Genomic DNA, 19,255 nt, shown 5'->3' with positions numbered 1-19,255 from the left:
TCACTTCCCTTGATCTGCTGACAATGCTCTTACTAATGCAACCCAATATGCCGTTAGCCATCTTGGCAACAAGGGCACACTATTGACTCATATCCAGCTTTTCATCCACTCTAATCCCCAAGTCTTTTTCTGCAGAACTGCTGCTTAGCCAGTTGGTCCCTAGCCTGTAGTGCATGGGATTCTTCTGTCCTAAGTGCAGGACTCTGCACTTGTCCTTGTTGAACCTCATCAGATTTCTTTTGGTCCAATCCTCCAATTTGTCTAGGTCACTCTGGACCCTATCCCTACCCTCCAGCAAATCTACCATTCTCCCCAGCTTAGTGTCATCTGCGAACTTGCTGAGGGTGCAATTCATCCCATCATCCAGATCATTAATAAAGATGTTGAACAAAACCGGCCGAAGCACCGACCCCTTGGGCACACTGCTTGATAGAGGCTGCCAATTAGACATTGAGCCATTGATCACTATTCACTGAGCCCGACGATCTAGCCATCTTTCTATCTATCTTATAGTCCATTCATCCAATCCATGCTTTTTAATTTGCTGGCAAGGAGACCATATAAAAAGCTTTGTTGAAGTCAAGATATATCACGTCCACCGCTTTCTCTATATCCACAGAGCCAGTTATCTCATCGCAGAAGGCAATCAGGTTGGTCAAGTATGACTTGCTCTTGGTGAATCCATGTTGACTATTCCTGATCACCTTCCTCTCCTCCAAGTGCTTCAAAATGGATTCTTTGAGAACCTGCTCCATGATTTTTCCAGGAACTGAGGTGAGGTTGACCGGTCTGTAGTTCCCCAGATTCTCCTTCTTCCCTTTTTTAAAAATGGGCAGTATATTTGCCTTTTTCCAGTCATCCGGGACCTACCCCAATTCCCACAAAAGTTTTCAAAGATAATGGCCAATGGCTCTGCAATCACATCAGCCAACTCCCTCAGCAGCCTTGGGTGCATTAGATCTGGACCCATGGACTTGTGCATGTCTAGCTTTTTTAAATAGTCCTTAACCTGTTCTTTCACCGCTGAGGGCTGCTCATCTCCTCCCCATACTGTACTGCCCAGTGCAGCAGTCTGGGAGCTGACCTTGTCTGTGAAGACTGAGGCAAAAAAAGCATTGAGTAATTCAGCTTTATCCACATTATCTTTCACTAGGTTGCCTCTCCCATTCAGTAAGGGTCCCACACTTTCCCTGACCTTCTTCTTGTTGTTAACATACCTGTAGAAACCCTTCTTGTTACCGTTCACATTCCTTGCTAGCTGCAACTCCAGTTGTGCTTTGGCCTTCCCAGTTATACCCCTGCATGCTCAATCAATATTTTTATATTCCTCCCAACTCATCTGTCCAAGTTTCCACTTCCTGTAACATTGCTTTTTGTGTTTAAGCTCACCAAAAATTTCTCTGTTAAGCCAAGTGGTCCCCTGCCATATGGCTATTCTTTCTGCACATCAGGATGGTTTGTTCCTGTGCCCTAAATAAGGCCCTAAATAAGGCTTCTTTAAAATACAGCCAGCTCTAATAGTTGGACTCCTTTCCCCCACATATTAGCCTCCCAGAGGATCCTGCCCATCAGTTCTCTAAAGGAGTCAAAGTCTGCTTTTCCGAAGTCCAGGATCCATATTCTGCTGCTCTCCTTTCTTCCTTTTGTTAGGATCCTGAACTCGACCATATCCTGGTCACTGCTGCCCACGTTGCCACCTACTTCTACTTTCCCTACCAATTCTTCCCTGTTTGTGAGCAGCAGGTCAAGAGAAGCATGGCCCCTAGTTGGTTCCTCCAGCACTTGCACCAGTAGGTTGTCCTAAAAAACTCTCCAAAAATTTCCTGGATTGTCTATGCACTGCTGTATTGCCCTCCCAGCAGATGTCAGGGTGATTGAAGTCCCCCAGAGAACCAGGGCCTGTGATCTGGAAACTTCTGTTAGTTGTCCGAAGAAAGCCTCATCTACCTCATCCTCCTGGTCTGGAGGTCTATAGCAGATGCCTACCATGATATCACCCTTGTTGCTCTTGCCTCTAAATGTAACCCAAAGACCCAAAGACCCTCAACAGGCTTTTATCCAGTTTCATACTGAAGCTCTGAGCAATCATACCGCTCTCTTACATACAGTGCAACTCCTCCACCTTTTCTCCACCGCCTGTCCTTCCTGAACAGTTTATACCCATCCATGACAGTGCTCCAGTCATGTGAGTTACGCCACCAAGTCTCTGTTATTATAATCACATCATAGTTCTTCCTGCTTGTTTCCCAGGCTTCTTGCGTTTGTGTACATGCACCTAAGATAACTAGACAATTGCCCTACTTTCTCAGTATGAATCAAGAGACTTCCCCTTCCCCTCCTTGTGTGGGGAAAAGCCATATTTTCATTATTCATGCCTACAGCAACTAGCACAATGGAGCCCTAATCCCTGACTGAGGCCTCTAGGTCCTACCAAAGTAATATTCATCATAATCTATCCTCACCCTACATCTTGAGAGATTTTGCATTTCCCTGTTACTTGGTTGAAGTTTAGTAACACATATATAATCCTTTAGATTATAGAAAATAACATCTCTAGCATAATAGATCCCCTAAATATGCAGAGAATGTCTCTCTTACTGTCAGTAGTTTCATTTTAACATAAATAGTGTCATGTTATGTAAAGTCTTTCTTAAATAGAAGCCATTTATTAAAGAAAATAGGTACAGCTACAAACACAAGGAGGCTTTGCTTCCACACAGCTTGCATTCCAACTTTGTTTCTGTATCTCACCCAGGACTTCAGCCTCTCTAGAACTCTAGGCACCACACAGAGACATCTAGTGGCTAAATATTATGATAACAAGTAAATATATTATTACAAACTGAGTCACAAACTGGGTAATAGCTACTCTTTAACATCTTAATTCTACAACAAACAAACAAAAACAAACATAATTATAAGGCTGGGTTGTGATCTAATGCAGGTGCAAAGTGAAGCAAGTATTCACTGACTTTCCCTTCCCATCCAGCTGTATCAGGGTGTGACAGGTTGGACCCCTTGAGATGCCACCTGATGTGCTGAGATACCACTGAGTCTACCTGTTCTGCCAGCATGTCGGCCCCTTTAATGTGTTTTACTGAGCCAGGTTCTTAAAGCCTCCTCTAACACACACACAGGCAGGGCCACACCAAGTTGCAGATCAGCGCTGGGAAGACTTTGCTTCAGCATTCAGGTGTCCACCTCCCTTGGAGTGCAGACCCAAAGGTATATTATGAAATCTGCTTCCTCCCTCAGTGTGGAGGAAGGTATGCACAACTTCTCACCCCCAAGTTTGAAATTAGAGAAACTGGGTTATATTATAAACAAAACAAATTTTATTAACTACAAAAGGCAGATTTTAAGTGGTAAAACAGAACAAGCAGATTACTAAGCAAATGAAACCAAATACGTAAACTAAGTTAGTTTCATTGAAGAAACTGGTTACAAATAGTATTTCTTACCCTAGATATTGTTGCAGGCAGATTACAGAAAGTCTTGAAAGACAGTTGCATTGGTCTCCCTCTTGAGACCTCCCTCTTGATTATTACTCACAAGCTAGACACCCTTCAAGCTTGGGCTCAAACCTTCTCCCCCCTGTTCAGTTCTTCCTTCTAGTGTTTTTCAGTGTCTCTTAGGGTTTGGAACCTCCTTTGTTCTGTTCCACCTCCTTATACAGCTTTGGCACAAGGCAGGAATCTTTTGTCTCTCTGGGTCCCCAACCCTCCTTCTCAATGGAAAAGCACCAGGTTTAAGATGGATTCCAGTACCAAGTGACATGGTCACATGTCCTGTGAGACCCCAAGTCTTCATTCTTTCTGGCCTGACTCACAGGAAGGCTTGCAAGTAAACAGCCATTTACAACCAATTGTCCTAGTTGATGGGAGCCATCAAAATTCCAAGCCACCATTAATGGCCCACACTTTGCATAATTAAAATAGGACCTCAGAGTTATTTCATATTTCTAAAAAAGAAAAGGAGTACTTGTGGCACCTTAGAGACTAACAAATTTATTTGAGCATAAGCTTTCGTGAGCTACAGCTCACTTCATCGGATGTTAGTCTCTAAGGTGCCACAAGTACTCCTTTTCTTTTTGCGAATACAGACTAACACGGCTGCTACTCTGAAACATTTCATATTTCTAGTTTCAGATACAAGATTGATACATTTTTACAAATAGGATGATACCTTACTAGAGACCTTTTGCATTAAGCATATTCCAGTTACATTATATTCACACTCATTAGCATATTTTCATAAAATCATATAGAGTGTAACATCACAGGGAGGCAGAGGAGAACCATGATGATGTCACTCCCCTTCCTCATATAGCTGTTGTGTAAGGCGGGATCTCTTTGTCCTCTAGTGGAAAATCACTGGCGTTCCAAAAGGAGACAAGGTGTATCCAGTATCACGTGACTCAGACCCCTGTCTCTGCATGGCTGTGGCAGAGGCTAGGCTGTCTTCAGCGTCCACAGGAAGCCTATGCTCTTTCACAGTCCATTGTTTCTGCTAATGGCTCATTAGCCCTGTCTGACTTTTCCATTGTTGTACCTGAAGGGCTGGTTGGAGTTGACACCCAAAGTAACACATTTGAAATACAGATACATAGTTAATATTCCTAACTTCAGATACAGAAATGATACAGGCATACAAATTGGATAATCACATTCAGTTGCTCATAACCTTTCCAATGATATCTTACATGAGCCATCTTGCATGAAGTACATCTCAGTTATGTCATATTCCTATGATAAGCATATTTTCATAAGGAATATGGAATGTAATGTCACACAGGGGTAATCTAGGTCAGTGGTTCTCAAAATTATTTGATCACACCTCCCTTCTTTGTGTCTGTAGTAGTTTATTCCCCACCTCCCGCCACACAAGGGCATATACTGATAAAAAATAATCAACATGCAACTTGTACTAAATATTAAAAACAGTTAGGCATTCATTCAAACACAGCTATTGAAATATATAGTATATAGCTCTCTGGTCACCCAGCTCTGAAGACAGCACTGCCACCAGCAGTACCAGAGAAGTAAGGGTGGCAATACCATATCATGCCATCCTTACTTCTGTGCCAATGCTGGCAGTGGTGTTGCCTTCAGAACTAGATCCCTGGCCAGGAGCCACTGCTATCCACTCTGCCTTTTCACCCACCCCCTCAGAATACATTCTGAACCCCACAGGGGAGCATCCCCCTAGGTTAAGAACCTCTGATCTAGATCCAGATGCTGCAGCAGGGAGTAAAGAGTTTTTGTGCCAGACAATCTTCCCGGAGAGAAAGTGGTTGGGATATGGGCAGGGAGTAGGTAGATCCAAACTTTGACATGAAAGAGAAGGAGGGAGCATGTGGCATTCTATTCTATTCTATTCTATTCTATTCAGGTACTCATATTGCTCTCATCACTGTAGTATGTGAGCGCCTTCCTGTAGTGCATTAAGCACAATGACTAACATCTGTTACGTGTTTTTTGTCTCATCCTCTCCCCAGGGGGGAGAAGTCCAATCTTCTATGATTCTAAGTGTTTGCAGTGGAGGGTTTTGTTTTGAAATGTATTTATTTATTTTAATCTATCTGCCAATATACACATACATACACACTATTTGTTAGAGAGGCAAGGTCTAATTTACTATATGGCTGTAGCAAATTAGCACAACAGGAGAAGTCCTGGAAGAATTGTTCTATTGAGGGACATCCCTGAGGCATATTGCCTCCTGCACTCCAACTATGGCATTGTGCCTATGCACCTCCCCTTGCACACAGCTGTCACTAAAGACATAATGTAGCCCATAATTATTAAATATCTTAGTGCTGTTAATACATACTAACCAATCGTCATTTCTAAGGAAGTAATGCCTGCAGATCTGGTGAACAATGGTCAGAAAGAATCATACTTTACTGTAGATATGGAATGTAGATAGCAATGCTTTACATGGTGGTTGCAAGGTATTCTATTGCTGACAGTAATTTTACACAATAGGAATTTCCAGCTATAAGTAATGAAGGATTATGCAACATGTGCTTGCCCTAGATGCAATATTCTCAGGTAAACTCACATTACATTAAAATACATGATAAATAAATAAACATTACTGACAAGTAGAATTGTCTATTTATTTATCAATGTGGTGTCTGATTTGTTTGTGGACTCAATCTCTCTTCTAACAATTTCATTTGGCAGAAGCTGATTCATATTTTATTAAATTTTAATATTTGTGTATGCCAATAGTATATCCACTCCATCTTCATTCCTCTTTTACTATGGTGTGTTCTCATCTTCCCTGTTACAAACTAAATCAGGTTATTATAATTTGTAGTCGTAGCCCTCTGGTCAATACTCTGGCTTTAGGAAAAATAAATTCAAGAAAATCCTTTGGTTTCAACAACAAAACCACCACCACTGCCACTAGTTGAACACAAGGATTGTTCCAGAGTAGCAGCCGTGTTAGTCTGTATTCGCAAAAAGAAAAGGAGTACTTGTGGCACCTTAGAGACTAACAAATTTATTTGAGCATAAGCTCAAATCCGATGAAGTGAGCTGTAGCTCACGAAAGCTTATGCTCAAATAAATTTGTTAGTCTCTAAGGTGCCACAAGTACAAGGATTGTTGTTAGCATGTATTACCCTTTTCATTGTTACACTTCAATTCTTTACTTACACGCACTTCTGATGTATAATTAGAGCAAATCATTCATTATGTACAGCTGTTAATGTAAAGTTAAGACCAATGTGTCATGTTATATATGATGGGTAAGAAGAACCCTCAAACTGCTGCTGCTTGAGGCTAGTGCTCTTTTAAAACCACAAGATGTTCTACTGAACTCAGAATTATTTAGGAAATTCTATTAGGCCATTTAACTGACAAGCAGATGAAGTCTGTCAATGATTATGATGAAACCTGCTGAAAGTCTGTCAAATCAAGGATCCAAGTGCAGAGCTATTTTATCTATATTACCCTACATTGCATTGATTTTTGAAGGTATACATATATTGAAGGGAAAGCTGAAGGTAGTTCAGCCTCTGTGGAAATCATTATTCTGTTCATTACAAAATGCCTCAGTTTAAGTTGATTAGACCTCAAAGACAGAGCAGAGATTTTTATGGTAATTTCTTTCTTGAGGTTATCAAAACTGACCCAGAGCAGTTTACCCACACAATACACAGAGACTGAAAAAGGGTTATTGTGAATTAGATTAAAATGAGGGTATATAAGATTTAATGAATTACGGTGTTAAACTTTGGTGGTTGGGGTTTTTTTTTTGGTTTTTTGTTTTTTTTAAACTCAGCATATTAAATTCTCATGGGGTCACCCTGTCAGCCTCAATACTGTGGCCTGGATTTAGTTGAATCAATCCTAATTGAAATTCTGCACAGGTCTGGTATTCTGTGGAGATTGCAGATGAATGACAGTGCAGTGGCAGGAAAGATAAATATGCTGGCAAATGAGATCCAGGCTCTCCACAGAGGATGGAATAAATTACTTTACCAATAGAGTGGAGGTAATATGTTGGAGAAAGAAAGTGAAATCGAAGCTAGTTTAATGCCAGGTTTGTTAAAAGGGTGCGGGGGAACAGTTAAGATTTAAAATACAGATTGTGGAATGTACTGCATTTAGGCCACTTTTTCATTTCTTTTGTATTGTGAATAATGATTACTGCATACACTTTAATTTCATTTATGCAGACGACAACTTGCACAATTTGAATGCATGTAGCACTTTATGTGTAGCTCAGGTCCCAGTAGTAACTGTGGGATAGCATATTGATTAGTAATTTGATAAATATACAAAATGGCACATCGCGTTTAAGGTGCTTCATGCAAAATGTATTTAAATGACCTTGACTAATTAGTATGAATAGCTGTGAGGCACTCTTATATCAATGAAAGTTACATTTTGTGATGCAAAGATTTAAGAGGTTTCATGACTGGATGAGCAAAATTTAAACCAAAGGAGAGGAGCAAATATTAATTTTAATGGAAATTAAAGTAGATTAGAAGACCTGATAGGGCTTTTTCAGCCTCCATCCCAATGCAGGATTGTTGTTGTCTCAATGCAGAATTGCTTCTTACAGTTTATTTTCTAGTGCTTCATATAGTCTAGTTTTAAATGGACCAAACAATGGGGATTATAACACGTACCTTCAGAGAATGTTTCAATCAAATGAATTAGAGAGTTTTTTCTGATATTCACCCAAAATGATCCTATTCAATTTCATCCTATTACTCCCACAGGTAGTTATTCCCAATCATGCCACCCTAAATAATCAATTTCCCTCCTCTGTCCTTATACTTGGCAAATAGGTGTAGACTCTTACATTCTGTCAAAATAATCAGTTAGCTAAATTATAGAAATGTAACACTTAATTTTCCTCATAAATCAGTCTCTCCAGCCACCTTATACATCTATTTGCTGTTATCTGAACTTCCCTCAGTTTGTCGAGATATATCATTGTGGCAACATGGTGCTCAGAACTGATTGCATTAATCCAGATGCAGTCACACCAGTGTGATATATAGAGAATTTATCTCCCTCATCTGTGACATGATGACTCTGTGGACGCAAACTTTCACTGCCATTTTTGCTTTGATATTGTGTTACAAACTCTTGTCTAATTGGTTGTTCCTGATCATCCTTTAAGCTTCTTTCGGCATTACTATGTTCTCCCTCCCCACGAACATCTATGTTTTAGATTATTTTCCTCCAGATGTATTAGACTGTATTTTTCAAAGATTAATCTAATTTTATTTTCAGCCCATGTTATGAAAAAGGAACAAGTTTCTGAGATAATTCAGTCTGGACAATTGGGCATCATTCCAATGGAATCACTGGACATCCACTTGCTTATGCCATTGGTGTATTTTGCCCAGTACTTGAAGACAGGTGTCTGGGTGGAAATGAAAGTGGCAGCTCTGGCTTGAGCAAAGAGCCTGATCTGAAGGGAATAAAATGTGTCTACTGATTAGCTAGCCAACAAACACATCTGATGTGCCCATGGACTAGATGGCACAACTACGTATTTGCCATATCAGAGTTTCATTAGTTAGAATAGGCTAAAAAGAAGATCTGTAAGAGGGGAAAAAATTCTCACAACAATTAGGTGACATCTTATTATGCTCTTTTACTAACATTGGGCCAGATACTACTACTCTAATTCATATTGAGTAGTAATATACTCTGCTAATTATCTCACTTATGAAACCTTCATTGTCTGAAATATCCTACCAATCCTCTTACTCTTGTGCAATCCTGTTCTAGGCCCAACCTTTTAGAGCTGGTTGAAATTTTTAGCGCAAAAAAGCATTTTAAGAAAAAATGGCCTTTTCTTAAAACTGAAAAACCTTCCTCAAAAAATTGTCCACATTTTGACATTTTCAGTTTTCACAATATTTTATATCGATTTTTTTTGTCAGACTCATATTCCAATTTTTTGGATTACCAAAAACTGCATTTTCCAACTGAAAACCAGGTTTTTGTAAAATGGAAAATGATTGAAAATGATTTCAATACAATTTTCCATTAAGCATACGGCAGACAATTTTGTAAAAAAAATGGAAAATGGGTCCATTTTGAACTCTGCCAAATAGAAACAACTTCAGTCCTGACATTGATAATGAAATCATTTCCCCATTTTTTGACCAGCTCTAATATATATATTAGACGTATATATTAGATGTATATATTAGAGCTGGTTTAAACATTAAGTATTATGAGCAGTGGACATCTTGGTGACAGATGTTTCCCCCAGTTGATCTGCTGCATGTAAAACTATAACCCTTGCCTCTGGCACCACTTTTCAGCATTCATGTGTTCATAGAAACAGATTCATAATTTGTCAGCCTGAATTTATATATCACAAGTTGCTGTACACTCTCTCTCTCTCTCTCTCTTTTTGATTAGCCATCCCCAGCTAAAAAAATATTTTTTTCCTAGCAGCCCAGCAATTATGAAGGCTTTCAATTTCTTGAGGAGATTATTCCTTCACTGGGAAACAAATGAATGGATGCAGTCTCAGAATAGTCATTCTAAGTTTATTTTTATTTACCATGGGGGAGAATCTATCCATCAACCTTGCAATGAGGCTTGGGGTGTGAGGAAAGTGGGAGAAATACTCTCCTCAGACTGAGCAGCCTCTCCAAGAGCTTATTCCAGCCTAATGGCTGAAGCAGACTCTGCAGCACCTTACAGGCCTTCCAGACCCCACAGAGGAGCAAGGGAGGATCCTTGGAGCAAGGAATACTCCAGCCATTCCCAGCCACTCCAGTCATGCACACACTGAGCTTGTGCAGATTAAGGCATTGTACAATGTAGGGAGTGTGTGCTCCTTCAGTATGTTTCACTGTTAAGAGGGCCTCTGTCTGTGCAGAGGGGTAACTGCGTTTGTCCTAGTATGCACCTAGGGTGGGATTTTCAAAAGCATCTAAGGGCTTGTCTAACCCAAAAGTTCTCTGACTTTAACTATAGCAGTTCACTATATACAGTTATTCTACTCTATACAGGCTCTTATATCGTGCTCATCACAGTAATACCAGTGTGCCTACAAAAAGAAAAGGAGTACTTGTGGCACCTTAGAGACTAACAAATTTATTAGAGCATAAGCTTTCGTGAGCTACAGCTCACTTCGTGCCTACAACATCCCTGAACTGGATGCAATTATACTAGTGTAAATGTGTTTCTGTTAATATAGTTTGTTCCCATATGGGAAATAAAATAAACTATACTGGCCTAAGGCTATGTCCACACTAAGGGAAGTACTGTTACAACCATTTCCGTAAAAAATCACCCCCAACCAAAATAGTGATACTACTACAAAAGCTGTGAGTAGACCATACCTAAGTGACATAGAAACACAAGCCACATTACACAGGTTCTTTAAACAATCCCACCCAGAGCTACTTTAGTTTCATTAAAAGAAAAAGAGTACTTGTGGCACCTTAGAGACTAACAAATTTATTTGAGTGTAAGCTTTCGTGAGCTACAGCTCACTTCTTTGGATGCATTCAGTGGAAAATACAGTGAGGAGATTTATATACACACAGAGAGAACATGAAACAATGGGTTTTATCATACACACTGTAAGGAGAGTGATCACTTAAGATGAACTATTACCAGCAGGAAGGGGGGGAAGGAGGAAAACCTTTTGTGGTGATAATCAAGGTGGGCCATTTCCAGCAGTTAACAAGAACATCTGAGGAACAGTGGGAGGTGGGGTGGGGGGGGAGAAATAACATGGGGAAATAGTTTTACTTTGTGTAATGACCACTCCCAGTCTCTATTCAAGCTTAAGGTAATTGTATCCAATTTGCAAATTAATTCCAATTCAGCAGTCTCTCCTTGGAGTCTGTTTTTGAAGTTTTTTTGTTGAAGGATAGCCACCCTCAGGTCTGTAATCGAGTGACGGAGAGATTGAAGTGTTCTCCGACTGGTTTTTGAATCTTATAATTCTTGACGTCTGATTTGTGTCCGTTTATTCTTTTACATAGAGACTGTCCAATTTGACAAGTGTACATGGCAGAGGGGCATTGCTGGCAAATGATGGCATATATCACATTGGTAGATGCGCAGGTGAATGAGCCTCTGATAGTGTGTCTGATGTGATTAGACCCTATGATGGTATCCCCTGAATAGATATGTGGACACATTTGGCAATGGGCTTTGTTGCAAATAAAGGTTCCTGGGTTAGTGGTTCTGTTGTGTGGTGTGTGGTTGCTGGTGAGTATTTGCTTCAGGTTGGGGGGCTGTCTGTAAGCAAGGACTGGCCTGTCTCCCAAGATCTGTGAGAGTGATGGGTCGTCCTTCAGGATAGATTGTAGATCCTTGATGATGCGTTGGAGAGGTTTTAGTTGGGGGCTGAAGGTGATGGCTAGTGGCATTCTGTTATTTTGTTTCTTGGGCCTGTCCTGGAGTAGGTGACTTCTGGGTACTCTTCTGGCTCTGTCAATCTGTTTCTTCACTTCAGCAGGTGGATATTGTAGTTGTAAGAATGCATGATAGAGATCTTGTAGGTGTTTGTCTCTGTCTGAGGGGTTGGAGCAAATGCGGTTATATCGTAGAGCTTGGCTGTAGACAATGGATCATGTGGTATGATCTGGATGAAAGCTAGAGGCATGTATGTAGGAATAGCAGTCAGTAGGTTTCTGATATAGGGTGGTGTTTATATGACCATCGCTTATTAGCACCGTAGTGTCCAGAAAGTGGATCTCTTGTGTGGACTGGTCCAGGCTGAGGTTGATGGTGGGATGGAAATTGTTGAAATCATGGTGGAATTCCTCAAGGGCTTCTTTTCCAGGGGTCCAGATGATGAAGATGTCATCAATGTAGCGCAAGTAGAGTAGGGGCATTAGGGGACGAGAGCTGAGGAAGCGTTGTTCTAAGTCAGCCATAAAAATGTTGGCATACTGTGGGGCCATGCAGGTACCCATCGCAGTGCCGCTGATTTGAAGGTATACATTGTCCCTAAATGTGAAATAGTTATGGGTGAGGACAAAATCACAAAGTTCAGCCACCAGGTTAGCTGTGATGTTATTGGGGATACTGTTCCTGACGGCTTGTAGTCCATCTTTGTGTGGAATGTTGGTGTAGAGGGCTTCTATATCCATAGTGGCTAGGATGGTGTTTTTAGGAAGATCACCGATGGATTGTAGTTTCCTCAGGAAGTCAGTGATGTCTCGAAGATAGCTGGGAGTGCTGGTAGCGTAGGGCCTGAGGAAGGAGTCTACATAGCCAGACAATCCTGCTGTCAGGGTGCCAATGCCTGAGAGGATGGGGCATCCAGGATTTCCAGGTTTATGGATCTTGGGTAGCAGATAGAATACCCCAGGTCAGGGTTCCAGTGGTGTGTCTGTGCGGATTTGTTCTTGTGCTTTTTCAGGGAGTTTCTTCAGCAAATGGTGTAGTTTCTACAAGCCATTACCCTCTGATCCCACTGAGGGTTACCAAAAGAAAGTGGTGTTGGAGAGCTGCCTAGTAGCCTCTTGTTCATACTCTGACCTATTCATGATGACGACAGCACCTCCTTTGTCAGCCTTTTTGATTATGATGTCAGAGTTGTTTCTGAGGCTGTGGATGGCATTGTGTTCTGAATGGCTGAGGTTATGGGGCAAGTGATGCTGCTTTTCCACAATTTCAGCCACTGCACATTGGTGGAAGCACTCTATGTAGATGTCTGGTCTGTTGTTTCGACCTTCAGGAGGAGTCCACCCAGAATCCTTCTTTTTGTAGTGTTGGTAGGAAGGTCTCTGTGGGTTAGTATGTTGTTCAGAGGTGTGTTGGAAATATTCCTTGAGTCGGAGATGTCGAAAATAGGATTCTAGGTCACCACAGAACTGTATCATGTTCATGGGGGTGGAGGGGCAAAAGGAGAGGCCCCGAGATAGGACAGATTCTTCTGCTGAGCTAAGAGTATAGTTGGGTAGATTAACAATATTGCTGAGTGGTTAAGGGAATCACTGTTGTGGCATGTAGTAGTTTAGATAGTTTAGTGTCCTTTTTCTTTTGTAGAGAAGCAAAGTGTGTGTTGTAGATGGCTTGTCTAGTTTTTGTAAAGTCCAGCCATGAGGAGGTTTGTGTGGAAGGTTGGTTCTTTATGAGAGTATCCAGTTTTGAGAGCTCATTCTTAATCTTTCCCTGTTTGCTGTAGAGGATGTTGATCAGGTGGTTCCGCAGTTTCTTTGAGAGTATGTGGCACAAGCTGTCAGCATAGTCTGTGTGGTATGTAGATTGTAATGGATTTTTTATCTTCAGTCCTTTTGGTATGATGTCCATCTATTTGCATTTGGAGAGGAAGATGATGTCTGTCTGTATCTGTATGAGTTTTTTCATGAAGTTGATAGATTTCCACTCCATACGGCTAAATTCAGTGCCTTGCATAATGACAGTTTCATTGTTACTAAGAGTGATTAACAATAAAAACATCCGCGTCCAGAAGGCTTCAATCAGTTTCTTATGATCTTATCTTTGCTTGCAATTAAACTGTTTCCAGCAGCAGGTCAGATGCACCCACTACCAACACCCATTGTCAGTCATGAATATATATCTAAGCCCTGATCCTGCAAACACTTATGCATGTTTTAACTTTAAGCACTTGAGTAATCCCATTGATACCAAACAGATACCAGTTACCTCATGCAAATGTCTAAAGCAAGGAGTCATTCAGCCTGTGGGGAGATGGAGCACCTCATATGTATCAATTTCAATTAATTTATTATTTCCATATTTTTACCACTTTGTTCAAGTATCATGAAAATGTATTTGCTCCCTTTTCATATGTAATACATTAATCAGTTATTTAGTCATCAATAGCATTATGGTTTGTTAAAAACTACAGTAAGATATCATTTTTTTTCACTCAACATTCACTCTGATCACATGTCAAAATCCCTTTATAAAATATCCTATGTCCATATCTTCAATATTAAATGAATTAATAAATGTTATTATTTAAGTTCTAAAAACTTTATATCTATAGTCCATCTCAGAATAAAATATTAAACTTCAGAATCCTCCTAAATAAGGATTCTTTTAAAAAGACATGCTTAACTTAGCATTCTCCACTTAAGAAATTATTTCTTTTGTTACTGCATTAAAATCCACTGATAACTGGAAATAATTCTTTGTTTTATCTAACCTACCTATTAATACAGGTGGGTAAACTATCTGTAATTATTTATTTGATGAAATTACCCATTTTTACTTATTAGCAAATTGTTCATAAACAGTCCATAATCTTTATAAATTTGGTCATTATTTGAAATTAATCAGTGCATTATGTGAATATTAGAGCTGCTCAGAAAATAGGTTTTTTACCCCCTGTGGAAAATTTCAGTAGAAATTATTTTTTCCCCTTGAAAATATAGACCTTTTTGGCAAAATATTTTGGCTGAAAACCAAACTAGTTTGATTCAAAATGGTGTTGTGGTGTCTCATGGGAGTTGTTGTTTGGCTGCCTTATGCTTCCACTTTCCCAGAGGGCCTTGGCACTATGACTGGACTACATTTCCCATGGTGCACCACTAATTCCTTCTGAATAAGGAATGGGGTGCATTAATGAAGTACCTGCTTATGGTGCATCACAGGAGATGTAGTCCCACCAGAGAATGTGATTAAAAGAGAACAGGTGCATGAAGCAACTGAACTACAATTCCTATGAGGCACTGCAGTACCATTTTGACAAAAATATTTTGTTTTTTTCCCCAACAAAATGAAATTTTCCGCAGAAAGCAGACACTTTTGTTAAAAATATTTAGTTCAAAACTCAATTTTCCACTGAAAAACAGTTCTGACAGAAAAATTAACTAGCCATAGTGAAAATACTTCAGCCTATGGCAGGAGTTGGCAATCTTCACTGGCAGGCTGCGAAACATTTTGTTTACATTGACCATCCGCAGGCACGGCTCCCTGCAGCTCCCATAGGCCATGGCTCACCGTTTCTGGCCAATAGGAGCTGTGGGGAGTGGTGGCCAGCACATCCTGTGGCCCGCCATGGCCCACAGCTCCCATTGGCCGGAAACGGCAAACCACGGACACAGGGAGTGATGGGGGGGCATACCCATGGACGGTAAATGTAAACACAATGTCCCGTAGCTTGCCAGTGGAGTACCGTGATGGGCCGCATGCCGAAGGTTGCTGACCCCGGCCTAGTCTGGTAATGAATTGTAAACTGAAACAATTAATTTGCAAATTCACTCTGCTTTCTGCGCTGTATTACTGGTCACATGGCATTGTCTTCCATCTCTGACAGTAGAAGTGAAAATTATATAAATAGAAGGAGGGCTTGAAGAAGTCACTTTTGTTTTGAACACTCACCACAGGATTAATAAGATGCTAACTTTTTACAAATACTTTTGCTAATGATCATTCAGATAAGTGTCTGCAGAAAAGGAATAAAATGAATAAAGAGCATTACAAATGCTGTCAAGGTGAATTTGTGGGTTTATCTAAATACTTTTTTGTAATGTTTGCCCAGCTCTACCTATTGGTTTCACATATTAGTAAGTTTTTCTGGTGCATCAGTTAAGGGACACTGGTCCAAATTTTAAGGTTATGTGTGAGGTTGTGAATTATGCAATGGGAAGGTAAGGCACTGACTCTGTAATTGGCAATGAAGAGGCAAAATGACTCACACCTTTTCCCACTGAACTCAGAAGGAGTTCACTCTGTGGCTCTTTTTGCAGAAGCAGAGTTTAACTGGATGGAGTGGAATTAAAAGAGTCTAAAATGGGGTTATGTGCTGAGAGTACTGATAAAAAGTGGAGGTAAAAACAAATTTATCTTGGACTCACTTTTGAATTTGACCTTTGTTTCAGATGGTTTGGACCTGAACCATTTTTAGGGCCATACAACCACATTCTGGTTCCTGCTTCCCACCATTGGAAAAGTAATCTGTGCCGGCAGTATTCCTGGTACTGATGACCTCCCTCAGCATGCTTAGCTGCACTGTCTCATCCATTAGATGGGGTAGAGTCAAAACTGTACCATTCCTCTCCTCCACCTTTCCATTCTCCATTCACATGTGTGGGAGACAGAGAGTAGCAGCCTGATGTCAGTTGTGCTCCCTCTTTTACCGCTACTTGCAATAGATGTAGCTGGCAAGGGAATAAGGGCACATTAGCCAGTTCACAATCTAGTGGTAGAGAAGGGACTTTTTGTATCCCTGGGGATTCATCCTTTTATTCTGGCCCTCATTTGCTTATCTCTGAGGTCAGAGTACATCTCTCTATGGTAGCTAAAGGTGCTTTAGGAGCTAAGTGAAGGTTTAGAAAGCAGACATTTAAAAAAGAACGGGGTAAATTCATGGAGGTTAAGTCCATTAATGGCTATTAGCCAGGATGGGTAAGGAATGGTGTCCCTAGCCTTTGTTTGTCAGAGTGTGAAGATGGATGGCAGGAGAGAGATCACTTGATCATTATCTGTTAAGTTCACTCCCTCTGGGGCACCTGGCATTGGCCACTGTCAGTAGACAGGATACTGGGCTGGATGGACCTTTGGTCTGACCCAGTATGGCCATTCTTATGTTCTTATGTACATGCTGCACCATAACATAGCCACGGTCACTTTTGCAGGTGAGCTCCAATGTGGAAGTATCCATCTTTAGCCTTAGGGTGGGGATATTGTATTTTATAAATTACATGTGATAAAAACCTGCATAATATGTGTGTTGTCTTTTTAATGTGCCTTTACACTAAAAGGGAAGTCTAAATATTTAGTTACAGAGATCTCCACCAACAGACTGATAACTATGTAAACATAAAAAACCATTGAAAGGACTCATTCCTCGTTGTTAATACATCTAAGTGTATACAGGTGTGATAAAGTTTGAAGAAACATGTGGTATCAGAGAGGTAGTGCTGGCATAAACAGGGTCTTCCTACAGAAGAGATGTTCACTTTCACAAAAATGCAGGCTGGGCAAATAATCCCTCCCTAGTCTGGTATCTCTGCCATATGGCAATGGTCTGACCAACTTGTGAGCAGGCAGCATGCCATCCCAACAGATGGACATGAATATAGCTAACCAAGAATACTTTTATCCTATGTGCAGCAGATGTATGTCCTTATTAAAAGCATCATTCCCAGCTGTGAAAGTTGAAACAGCTGTCTGCCTGGACCCACTGTTCCTAGAGATCAAAGGATATGACAATACTAACCCACCATGGAAACTAATCAACTTTGAATATCATAAAATATTATTTTTTGTCAAGTTAGCCTCCTGAGGCTGCATAGCTAAACTATACCAAGACCTGTAATTCTTCAGGAGATTTTTTTTTTTGGATGGACAATATGTCATGACACTTGACATAGAAACAACAGAGCTCAGAACATGCCTCTGTTCTTTGGTTTTCATTAATTTGCTTGTAGTACCCACAGAGCCTGTAAAAGTGGGATTTGTGGTACAGTGCATGGCAAAGAATTTCCCCTCTTCCTTGATGGAACTGAATTACTGCTGTTTGTCCCACAATCAGAGAGGCCAAAGGAGGAGATGGAGTGAGCACCATCATGGAATATGTAATGCAAAATTTGAATGTTACCATTCAGCATCTTTTATTAACACACATAATAATCTTGTTAATATAAACATCTTTCTTTCTGCTCCAGCTCTAACTCTCTTTAAGGAGGCTGCTTAGGTGATCTCAGTTGCTCTCATGCCTTCAACTATTGTCTTTATGCTGATGACACACAAATCTACCTCCCTTTCTTGACCTATTTCTCTTCGTCCCATCTCCCATCTTGACCCGTTTCTCTGACATCCCCACCTTGATGTCTCACCATCTTAAAATTAATTGGGTCAAAACTGAATTCCTAAGTAGTATTCCTGAATACTAAGTAGATTTACTTTTGTTTCATCTGAGGATAGGCTATAGAAAATCCTTTAATTTGTATATAAGTTCTAAGGCAATAAAACCTATCCACTGGATGCATGCTGCACACATATACACTCATTGCTTAGGATGTGGATTTCTGCGTACAATTAAGTGACTGTATCTGCATGGAAAAGCAGCTTTTTACTTCACTAAATTTATGTCATGCTGGCTTTTATGCTTTCAATACATCCGTTTGTTCAGCTTTCTAGATTTTTCAATTTATTTGTTTTAAATCTTTTTTTCACATGGATGATGAATTTTAGCCTCTGTACCAGGCTCAAGCGTTCTACACTTCTAACCTTTTCACATTTTATCCGAATTCTGAGGGGATGGAGCTATTCACTGGTAAGCTATTATCTGCTTGTTTTCACCTTTTCCTAGTGCTATAGAGGTATATATTCTTTTTTCAGGCCTGGATAATGATAATGAGATTGTTTGGTTTACTGTTTTAGATTCGTATATGAATGCTTGTTACTTTATTAATTTCAGAATTTGTTTTGAAATCACTCTGTGGCTTTATCAATCATTTATTTTAGAGCTAGTTCTGTGCATTTATATTCCTTTCTTTCTACCACTGTATTCTTTTTCTCTTCTTTTACTTGTATGATTGCAGACACCTCTCTTCCCTCCCTCCATACCCACCCAATCAACATGAGTCAACTTAAACTGCTCTACAGCTGGACCATAGTTAGTCTACTTACTTTAGAGGATTGCCTAATGCAAACATTATTATTTGTATTTCAGCTGTGTATAGAGGTCCAAACCAAGATATGGGCCCTACTGTGCTAAGCACTGTACATAGACATAGTAAAAGACAATCCTTGCCTGAAAGAGCTTATGAACTAAAAAGCTGAGACAGACTGAGAATAGAATAAAGGAAATATTTTCTCCA

This window comes from Dermochelys coriacea, chromosome 6, assembly GCF_009764565.3.
Source record: "Dermochelys coriacea isolate rDerCor1 chromosome 6, rDerCor1.pri.v4, whole genome shotgun sequence".
In the NCBI taxonomy this organism is placed as follows: Eukaryota; Metazoa; Chordata; order Testudines; family Dermochelyidae; genus Dermochelys; species Dermochelys coriacea.
This window is presented reverse-complemented; position numbering follows the sequence as displayed.